Below are 11,389 nucleotides of genomic sequence, written 5' to 3' on the forward strand. Positions count from 1 at the left end.
CGCACTAATACGCTCTAGAATCGAAGCGTTCTTCTTGAGTTTGGATTCGCACGCTCAGCAATGTTTGTCTTTTGCCTTACATTTTCCACTTGTATTAGCAAAGAGAACCTGACTTGACCACTAGAATACCACACCTCGACACTCTTCTTTTATCATTCGAGTTATTCTCAAGAAACAAGGCCACAGCATCTATATTTTTTTGTTGCTCATTCACGTGGACGTTATCAGATAAGCGTAAGTTGCATCAAATGACATCTACAGTAAAATATTGCAAGTGGAACTTGGGTAAATTGAATTATCATTCATATGGAGCTATCTTCTGACCTCCCCATGCTTTAACGTCTGTGCATAAGGATATTTATGAATATATCAATAAATATTAGGCTGAAAGCTTCATACATCTCATACCACTCATTGTGAAATGTCCCAAGAAGGAGGCCTTCCCTGATAAACAGTTGGTCTTGCTCATGGAGGTGGACTTTCCCGCATGATGTGACGCTATGATGAATGGGAGACGTGGCCTGGCTCATACGCCATGTTTATTCTGTTCTCACTTGTTCCTTCTCGGTTTCTACCAACCATCGCTCCATCGCTACCTTCATACGTCACATGATTCCCCCTCCCCCCGAAAGAATGCGCGAGCTACAAACTATGAAGCATGAACAAGTGGTGTCTCATCGTGGGAAAACATATCACAAAATAGAGTAGTTCCATGTTACACGGCAGTTCCATGCACTTGCACAAACACATTCACAGGAAAGGCAGTCCAGTGACATCTAGGAGACCTCAGGTGGGCGAGGTTGGCTGTTGCATTCTGGAAAGCATGACCATGCATTCGACTTAGAAAATGATGATGACACAGCCTGGATAGTAGCGAAAAACGAACAAGGTTGGGAGTCCTTGTAGCGTTGGAAGGTTAGATGTCTAATGCGTTGGATTCTGAGTCGTGGCTGCGACAGATGCATTGTATCTAGTATGCGTGCTTTTTGAGAGATGGTGACGGCTAAATGCCTGTGTGCTGGCGGCGTGCAAGAAGTTGCTCCGCGTGTTAATGGGCGTTTTTCGCGGTGTTGTCGTCTGTGTAACCGCTGGCACAAAGAGCGTCTGTGGCGATGTTCCTTCATCCGGAAACATCTTTTTTCTTGAAATGGCCCTTGGATCAAAGTTCTTAAATTTTTGAAGTCATTCAAGTTTGGAGCATGCTTCCGTTGAAGTTTTCATTCGTTGTCGTCTTTTCTTCATTTGGTAATGGTGTTGAGAAAATTGCGGGTGGTCATCGTCGTTAAATAAGGAGACGCCGTCGGTAGTACGAGCATTATTTACGAGTGGGATGCAAGCATGATTTGTGTCAAGGAAAGCAGTAGATACATTTTCGTTTTTATCGGCAAGACTTGCATACAATAGTGACTCTGTTCTGCTTTGAATTTCGGTTGTTCCGGTTCCTGAGGATGACATCACCGCAAACATGGCTTGACGTGGTTCCGATTCTGTATGTTTGTTTCTTTGCGGGAGAATTGAGCCAAGCGTTCTTGAAGTAAAACCGCTTTCGGAATGGCAGTGGCTTGAAAAGTTATTTGCCCGATATTTCAGGTGGTCTGTTGCGTATGTGGCGATATCTTGAGGGGTGAGATGAGAGTGACGAGCACCAGATGAGCTACTTGGCACAGAACCAAATGATGGCTTACGTAAGAAAGACGAAGAGTCAAGTACATTGGGTGCTTGAATATTGTCTTGATTTGTGTATTGCATGGAACAGGTGAGCGTTGACGATATTCGTGCAGATGCGAAACCAGGTGGAAGGTTGGGCCTTGCAGAGAAACGGCTCGGATGTCTTTCTATGAGCAGATGACTGACTTCGCCTGAAGGGGATTGTAAACTTCTGCTCTGTGCTCGAATGCGAGAAGGCTGTTTATGACTGCGATGACTGAGTTCGAATGCACTGAGAGTGTGTGTTCTAATCGAATCTTTATTATTGTTTTGAAACCAGACGATCATTTCTTCTTTTATCTTTTGCCAAGACTCGTCGTTGTCGAATATGTGGGTGAGGTAAAATTTAAATGCCTCACCGGTGACGCAGTCGCTGAAGTTCGTAACCATCTCCCGTTCCGACCATGATGCAGCGGTAGCGTGGAGCTCGAACAGGTTGAACCAGTTCTGTACAGGTCCATCGTCCGCTGCTCCGGTGTACTTGGGGATGGGAAGGTCAGTCGATGGTGCTGTGATGATGTTGGTCATGGTGTAGAGTTGGGATGCACTTGTGTGGTTCACATTCAGTCGCTGCGTCTGGCTGAGGTGTTCGATGATGATGGCCGGTTGATGAAGTGGCTACCAGGTCTTCATCCCGCCGACTCGTGTGACGCTACATGCGGGAGTCGTGGCCTGGCTCATACGCGATGTTTATTCTGTTCTCACTTCTTCCTTCTCGGCTTCTACCAACCATCGCTCCATCGCTACCTTCATACGTCACATGCATTTGAGAAAATGATGCCAAGTCTCCTTCTTTCGTGCTCCGAAAGTACCGCTTTCTTCCATGACATAACGTTCTTTCACCCACCGGGCAACCATGCTTTCTCAGATACATCCCGTGTTGTCTCTCAGCTACCGACTAATGCGTGTAACCCACGCATCCATAACGACCCTCAGACAGATAATTTTTTAACGATAACCCAAAGAGCCTCAAACGATACTTCAAACGGCCAACCCCATCCGCAGCGCCCACGAATATTGCTCAAGTTAGAGTGTTAATACTTATGCGATTGTCAATTAAAAAGCAAATATTGCGCACATCTTAGGCACCATAACAATACGTCAATATTTTGTATGTGTCTTTTTACTAGAGAAGGCATACATAAGTAATTTTAAAGACCATAGCGTTTATCACGCTGTGCGGACAATGCAACGCTATGCTCAAAAAGGCAAGTGTTTCTAATGGTTTGCTAAGGCGACACGGTGCGGCAACCTGCCCGTCGCTATGCGTTCTACACCTTATCACCTCCGAGATAGGAGCGCACGCCTTCCTTCGTTTTCGAATATAACTACCAGATAGCGCTCGTGCCGAACGCGTCTCGTTGCGATCGTTCGCCTTAGCTGCAAGAATCGAGACACTCAAACGCAGTGCCTTTAGAATACGATTCACCGATTTGCTCGCGCAGAACACAAAATAAATGTTTTGTTCACTCGCTCCAGACACAAGACTAACGTATTTCAACGACATTCGCAACGAAACATGCAGCTACGGGCCCATTTTTTAGCTCATCATGCGTTGCCCCGAGATCGCTTTGCATTACTGAAGCAGTTCTCTTATACCAACGGAGCAGTGCCATGAACACTTTTTCAGAAGCACTTTGACTTGGGCGAGTTGGTACATAATTGGATAGGCTTCAGCGCACTTTAGCCAAAGACAAATGGAGACACGCAGAACACAGAGGAGTGCTCGTATGTGTTCTGTTTGTCTCCGTTTGTCTACGTCTACATTGCGCTGATGCCTATCCAGTTAAGTGCCATGAAATTTGTAATGTTGCCAACTCACCATTCTGTGCTGCAAAACACCAACTTTAGAGGCAATGCAGTTTACGAATTCTCTTCATCTTATCGCAGCGCACAATGCACATGTGGCGAAACGTGAAGGTATTGTTGCAAAGTGTGATCACATGACGATGATATATAACTGCTGAAGCAAGGAACGAAACGAAGCGTTCTTGCATATTTGTCATTCGTCGAGCATGTGTGGGATGACTCAGACAGTACCTGGAATTCGTTATCGGAGAAAAAGTTTGGCTGACCTCTATTTTTCATTGTATTCCAATGTCCGTCGAAAGAAAGAACTGTGAAGCGTCGTTAGGCTTTTCTGCCACTGTCATTGATTCTACCATGGTTTTATGGCTGATCATGGCTGATTAAGTCTTCGTTGTATATGCGCTGGTCCGACGGCCACCGCAAGTTTTTCCGTAAAAAAGGAGTCTGCGTCTCCACGCGTTGCACTCAAAATGTCGTCGAAAGTCGATAGTACTCTGTCTGGAGAGAGTGAATAAAGCATTTATTTGATACTCTGCACAAGCAAATCGATGAATGGGATTCTGGAGGTGCTGCACGAAATATTAGAATCATCAAGCAGTAATCTTGGAAAACTAAATTGTCTTCCTAGCACACGGTGGGCGCGCGCCATGTCAAAGATTATAATTTGCGGAATGCATACATCCGCATATACCAAATTGGGTAATATGTCATTACAAATGACGAAGGTCATTCCTTCACGTGGTCCACTGGTGCAAACAACATAATCACGACAAGCGTCTCATTTGGGAATATGACTATATACCAGGCTCACGGTGTGCTCACAGCCCTTTTGTTAGCTTCAGACATACCAAATTTCATATTATGGTGTGTGAGTTGGTGTCCAAGATAAATCACACGTCTTAACATGGTATTCATGATATGCGTGTCTATTAAAATATCACTACATGCTACGCTCATAGCGGGCTAGAATCTGTTTTGCAAGGTTCTCATATACCACATTTGGCATTACAGAACGAAAATAGACGACGAACACAAATGCCAGGTGTCAACATGGTAATTATGGCATAGAAGTCATGTATGACCTAATTTATGTCTTCCTCGTAATGTTGTTCTGATTTTATTCTGACGTGTCAACCTTCCTCATTCGTGCTTTTATATCATCGATGCCCATTTTATGTGTTGTCTGCCATTTTTATACAATTTATTAGCAATACAGGATAACCATAAGTGATGAGTCTTCTACCAGATCTTCTAACACCTTCTGTATGAAGGAAACCTGCACTACTTTACAAATATTCATTTCTTAGCAGCATACATCACTCAAATTATGAAGACAAAGTTCGAAGAACACAACGACACTGGCGCTGTTCCATTAAAATCTTTGTTTGTATCCTGTGGACCAGAAGATACGCACTTCTGAGGCTAGCCAACGCTGTGTTGCGGAAACTGGTGCGCTGTGCGTTCAAACATTGAGCCTCTTCAGCTAGGGCTAGACAAAGCTACATTGAAATTATATGGAGATACGATGCAAGATTCCCAGACGAAAAATATTGGTGATACAGATGAAAGACATTGCCGCGGAATTTGTATCTAGTACAATACTTGCCGCTTTCATCTCAAGATACTTTGATACATTCGCAAATGTGTTGTCATAGACCTCTACAGTATAGTACCAAACGCGTGGGTACTACAACGACGGCTTAAAGCTTCTGAAATGTGCCCAATTTCAGTTTATAGAAACGTTTGTTGGTACCTCAAACGGTTTGTTCCAAAAAAATTTGGTTTACGTCCAAAAAACCGGTCAGAGTTTCATTTAGCTGTTTAATAGAGCAGCACTGCAGAGACTTCACTGACAGCATTTCTTGCTTGTCATTACCTTAATTGACGGGAGTCACTGCTAAGCTCGCCGACCAGCTAGTTGATTGCCATGTAATCACACGAGCTTCAATAAGAGGCTTTCGCGAAATGGCGCGAATACCGGTATGCAGTTGCAGCTTCTCTACAAATAGATTGTTTTGCAATACTGAGTTTCCGCTGTAGAGCAGCAACAACGCTGGCTTTTGTGTAACAATGTGTATATTAGACAAGTATTCCTGACTGGGCGAGTTGGTGGATGATGAAATGATATGGTTTTAGCGCAGCTCAGTTTGAGCGTGCAGAAAATGTACTATACAGTCAAGAAGGGGAAAAACAGACGACAGTGTGAGCGCTAACTTCCAACTTTTGTGTATTGCGTACCCTTACAACACATTATAAAGCTCATTCCACGTGACGCCACACACATGACGAAACCTCACACGTCTGGCACAGCACACTATCAAAGAAACGTAGTTGTGGTCTGGTTACAAATTATCAATTCTATGTTAATGCTTTACAGCACGCACTCCATAAAATTGAGCTCTTCCAGAAATAATGCCACAGATGGCGTACTCACACACAGCTTCGCACATTTTGCGATAGTGTTTGCCTCAATAGTTTCTCTCGTCAACTGTTTACGATTGCGGCCAATGATGACACACTGATCAAAGAACGGAGTGCATCCACATGTCTTACAATGCATACCCAAGAAACCACCAGAAGACTGTTTTTTTTACCTTCCAAGACTGCTCGTGCAAGCGGTCATCAAGACACCTACCAGTCTGCCCTATGTAATTTAATTTATTCACACATAGTACATTTCTCACGTTCAGTACATTTCTTTTACCCTAACCAAGACGGGTTTGAAAAAAGACTTTCATGTGACACTCAACTCGCCCTGTTCGTTAACGACCTAAGTTCCAGGCTAAACATCAACATACCTGTAGACGCCATTTTCGTTGATTTCGAAAAAGCGTTCGACAAAGTTCCCCATAATAGATTATTTTTGAAGCTTTCACGTTTTAACCTTAATTGTGTTGTTTTTAATCGAATATGTGACTTCTTGACTAACCGTAAGCAGTTCGTTTGTGCTAAAAACCATCACTCCTCCCTATCCGCTGTAACCTCCGGCGTACCTAAAGGCACTGTCCTTGGTCCTCTGCTATTCCTAATCTATAATAATGACCTCCCCAATAAGTTAGCTTCTAACATTCGTCTATTCGCAGATGATTGCGTCATTTATCGTCCTGTTTACAATGAATGGGACACTGTCATCCTACAATCTGATCTTTCTTTTATTCAATCATGGTGCGAAAATTGGCTGATGTCCCTTAACATAAAGAAAACCTGTGCCATTTCTTTCCATCGCCGACAATCTTATTCCTCAAAAAAAAAACTTCCTGTTTGATTCTGAAATTACAGCATCTACTTCATGTAAATACCTCGGTATCACTCTAACTTCAGATCTCACCTGGTCATCCTACATAATGTACATCATTGATGACTCAAACTGCGTTCTTGGCTATTTCCGAAGAAAATTACACCTAGCCCCGCCTTCTGTTCAACTTTTAACCTATCTAACACTAAATCGCCCGAAGCTAGAATGCGCATGTGCCATCTGGGATCCCCATCAAATCACCCTTATTAAAACACTTGAATCCATTCAAAATCGCGCAGCCAGATTCATTTATTCGGACTACTATCACAGTAGCGTCACCGAGCTAAAATCGCGTGCTAACATGGCTAACTTGGCTTCACGCCGCAAAGTTTCAAGACTGTGTTGGTATCACCAGTTTTATCATGCACTGCACATAAGCCATTTTATTGTTCCTGCTCATCGTCTTTCATGCCGTATCAGCCATTCAAAAGCGGTTTATCCACCCCATGTGCATACCACTGCCCATCACTTTTCATTTTTTGTGCAAACATCAATAGAATGGAACGATCTTGCTGCTGACGTTATGCACCACTCTAGCATCGCCTATTTCAAAGAAGCCATCTAACAAATCGTCTGTTTGTGCACTGTCTATCCCCTTATGTAACACCCCTGGAATTAGGCCCTTGAGGTATTATAAATAAATAAATAAAACCGTGCCACACGACAGATGTATACAACAGCCAGGGCGCATTCAACAAACTTAGTTAAATGCTTCTCTTTACAGGTGGCTTGCACCTGCTTCGTGGGGTTGGTAAGCTTCCATAAACGGCTCAGTTTGTCTGAACCAGAGAAAACCACATAGCCATTGTCTCTCAGGGCTATCTTTTTCATATGGTGGGAAATCTAATGTACTATCGGTGTCAAATGAAACCCGAACAGCGGAGCACGTGTTTCAAGCGTTAGAAACAGTATAGTGTTGGCCGTCCAGTCATCACCATTGACAGGCGTGCACATCCGAATTTGCAGCACCGCGCGATCCTCCTACAGTGCGTTATCTCTGTTTATGCTCTAGTTTTTGTATGGTGATAATGGTGGCCATCGTGGGCGTGCCAAGCACTTTTGATGGTATTACTCACAATTCCTTGCTTCTACTTCAGCGTCTCAGTGCAATCGATGACTAGGCGCAATAAAACAAAAAGATAAAAATAAATGGTTTGCGGTTGATTTTAAAATGATTGTCGCATCTCGTTCGCCAGCGCTGCTTCATCTGCACCCTTCTTTGAGAGACCGACCCAAAAACGCGTCACTTTACCTGGAAATGCCGAGCGTTTCTTTGGAACAGAGAGCGCAAATTGTTTCACTTTACCGGCGCGAAGTGAAATAGCGTGAAATTGTCAGCAATATGACCCGACTTTTGTCTGCTATAAATAGAATTAGCCAGGAATTTCATGACGATGGAATCCGTGATGACAAACTATGCTACAGTATTCGCCTTCGGCTGCAGTAGTTTAACCTCTGTTTTTTTTTTGTTCTTTTCAAATACCTTACCTGGAACACAAGGAGAAATATTGCACAATAGGGGGATCGCGCAGTGCTGCCACACCGGATGTGCGGGCATGTCTGTGCCAACGACTGGTCGACGGCACGCACTCTGCCATTCATAAGGCTTGGGCCACGCGCTCCGATGTTCGTGTTTCATTTGATGGCGATAGTAGGCACGGAATCACACTGGTTTTCCTGGCATCGGGCTCAACATCGGTCTGTGTTTGTCCCCGCATACGTGGATCATTGAACAGGCACTCATCTACCGACTCCTGCAATGTAAAAGCTCCAAAAATCACTACTAGATATCAAGGTGTCATTCGGGAACCTTATGGCACCATATTCATAAATTGGACGACGCTGTTTGTCTACAGAAAACGGGGGTATCGTGCATTGCACCCATAGTGAGTGATCTTTTTGTCGCCCGTCTTGAAGTTTTGCTGTCTGATAAGCTCGCTGAGAAGAAGGTGCAGAAGGTTTTTCGGTATGTGTAAAAGTTCTTGTTCTTTATTGGGTGTTCTGCAGTTGATATTGAGCCGAAGGCTGCAGAAATTCTGCCAATAATTAAGGAGTGTCTTGTAACACTAGAAGTGACGTAGGAGGTACCACAAGAAGGCACAATCTGCTTTCAGGACCTTCGTCTCTCTTGTTCGTTTGAACACACTTGCTGGTGCTATGAACCGTGGTCGGAAAAGTCTCTCCTGCAGTACGTTTCGGCGCATGTAAAGCTAATAAAGCCAGGGATTGCCAGGTTATGTTTTAAAAATGCCCTGTTGAAGTCATGCCGTCACACCTAGGCTGCTAGTTTTGCAAGACAAAGCAAGCTAATATCCTTAACAGGCTACACAGTGTTGGTGCAGGTGTCGGTAGCAGAGGCTCTGTTGAATGGTCCACGTATGCGGAGACTACCGGAGACCAATGGTGAGCCCGATGCTGGGAAAACCAATGTGATTCTGTACGTATATCAGCTTTCTCACCATCTGGAAAATTTGGCCCTGAGAGGAAATGTCCGCGTGGTGTTCTCTGCTCCAGACAAACTAAGCCGTCTATGTAAGCTTACCAACCCCAAGAAGAAGGTGCAACCCACCTGTGAAAAGAAGCTTGTAACTAAGTTTGTTGAATGCACCCTAGCTATTGTGTACATCTGTCGTGTGGCGCGGTATACATTTTGCAGAATGGTATGTGTCTTAATCACCACTTGCGCGACCACTCTTTGAAGGCAAAAAACAAGCTCTCTTCTGGTGGTTTCCTGGCTATGCATTGTAAGATATGCACTCGTTCTTTCATCAGTGTGTCATCATGGGCCGCAATCGTAACCAGTTGAGGAGGGAAAATAATGAGGCGAACGCTATCGCAAAATGTGCAAAGCTTTGTGTGAGTACACCGTCTGTGGCCTAATCTCAAAAAGAGCCCAATTTTCTGCAGCGCGTGCTGTGAAGCATTAAAACAGAATTGAAAATTTGTAACCAGACCACAACTACGTTTCCTTGATAGTGTGCAGTGAAACATGCGTGTTTTTGTCATGTGTGTGGTGACACGAGGAATGAGCTATATAGTGTGTTGTAAGGGTACGCATTAAACAAAAGTTTGAAGTTAGCGCTCATTTTGTCGCCTGTTTTTTCTTCTTCTGGACTGTATAGTACCTTTCCTTCACGCTCAAACGGAGCTGTGCTAAAGCCATATCATTTTACCATACAAAGAGAGCATAAAGCTGCCCCTACCTTTCTTATTCTTCTGATTTCCTGGCTTAAACCAGTCGTTATCTAATTGCTCACTAACGCGGTATATTTTCTTGAGCGAGATGACGTTGCACCGTAAAAACGCCTCACAACTATGTTATAGTCCAGCGGTGATGACTACGAAGAAAGTGGCCGTCACCCTGGTAGAAACAAAACTAATTAGCTCATTTTTGTCTGAAAATAAGTAAAGCAAAGTAAAAGCAATGTGCACTGTACCAAAACAGAGGCGTGCCCCGCCGCGGTGGTCTAGTGGCTAAGGTACTCGGCTGCTGACCCGCAGGGCGCGGGTTCGAATCCCGGCTGCGGCGGCTGCATTCCCGATGGAGGCGGAAATGTTGTAGGCCCGTGTGCTCAGATTTGGGTGCACGTTAAAGAACCCCAGGTGGTCTAAATTTCCGGAGCCCTCCACTACGGCGTCTCTCATAATCATATAGTGGTTTTGGGACGTTAAACCCCACATATCAATCAATCAAAACAGAGGCAAATAGTGTCGTCGGCCTTCGGTAATCTTATCACCGGCAGAATGCGTCTTGCACCTACACAGCAGTGGTCGCATAATCTAGCACCATCGCTGGTGCATGCGTAAGGTCGCGAATGAACAAGATTATGCGCACGGCGCCTAATCTGCATAATAATTTTTCAGTCTTTACGTCCTAAACTATATAATATGATTACGTGGACTGCCGAAAGGGAGAGCTCCGGAAATTTCGACCATGTTCTTTTAACATGCAATCAAATCTAAGTGCATGCTCCTCTAGCCTTTCAACACCATCGACATTCAGCCGCCGTAGCCAGACTTGCGCGTAATCCCAACAGCACAATCGGGAACAATCTCGAAGTTTACATAACATTGCGCGTCGCTTGCGTGATTGGCCATCACTTTTTTGTGAATGAGACCCGATCACACGAAATTGAAAAAGAAACCAACAGCAAATAAAACTGCGTGGCAGCGCAGTTGCACAAATCGTCGAGAAAAAACACCCCTGTTCGCGCTATTGCCACCTATATGAACGATTCTCTCGCAATTATGTTAGCTAAAAAACGGGGAATACTAAAAAAGGCACACAATTAAAACTAAAATGAAAAAGTCATTCTGCTTCAAACATTTGTTGTGAATCAGTTAAGGTGCACAATGCATGTGGCACACCCATTAGATACGGCAATTAAGCCTCTATTAGGAGTGCCACTTGTATTGTGTATCAGAAGAGTGGCATCAAAATTTGTGCGTCCATCACCACACGCATTATGATGCGCTGCGCTTGCAAGTGGCCAAGGGTAAGTGTCAAGGCTCTCACAAATTTTGAAATGGATTAAATCTAGAAAACAAAAGACACTTGGACAAGCGCGAGAAAGAGGA

Source organism: Rhipicephalus microplus, chromosome 6 (genome assembly GCF_043290135.1).
Source record: "Rhipicephalus microplus isolate Deutch F79 chromosome 6, USDA_Rmic, whole genome shotgun sequence".
In the NCBI taxonomy this organism is placed as follows: domain Eukaryota; kingdom Metazoa; phylum Arthropoda; class Arachnida; order Ixodida; family Ixodidae; genus Rhipicephalus; species Rhipicephalus microplus.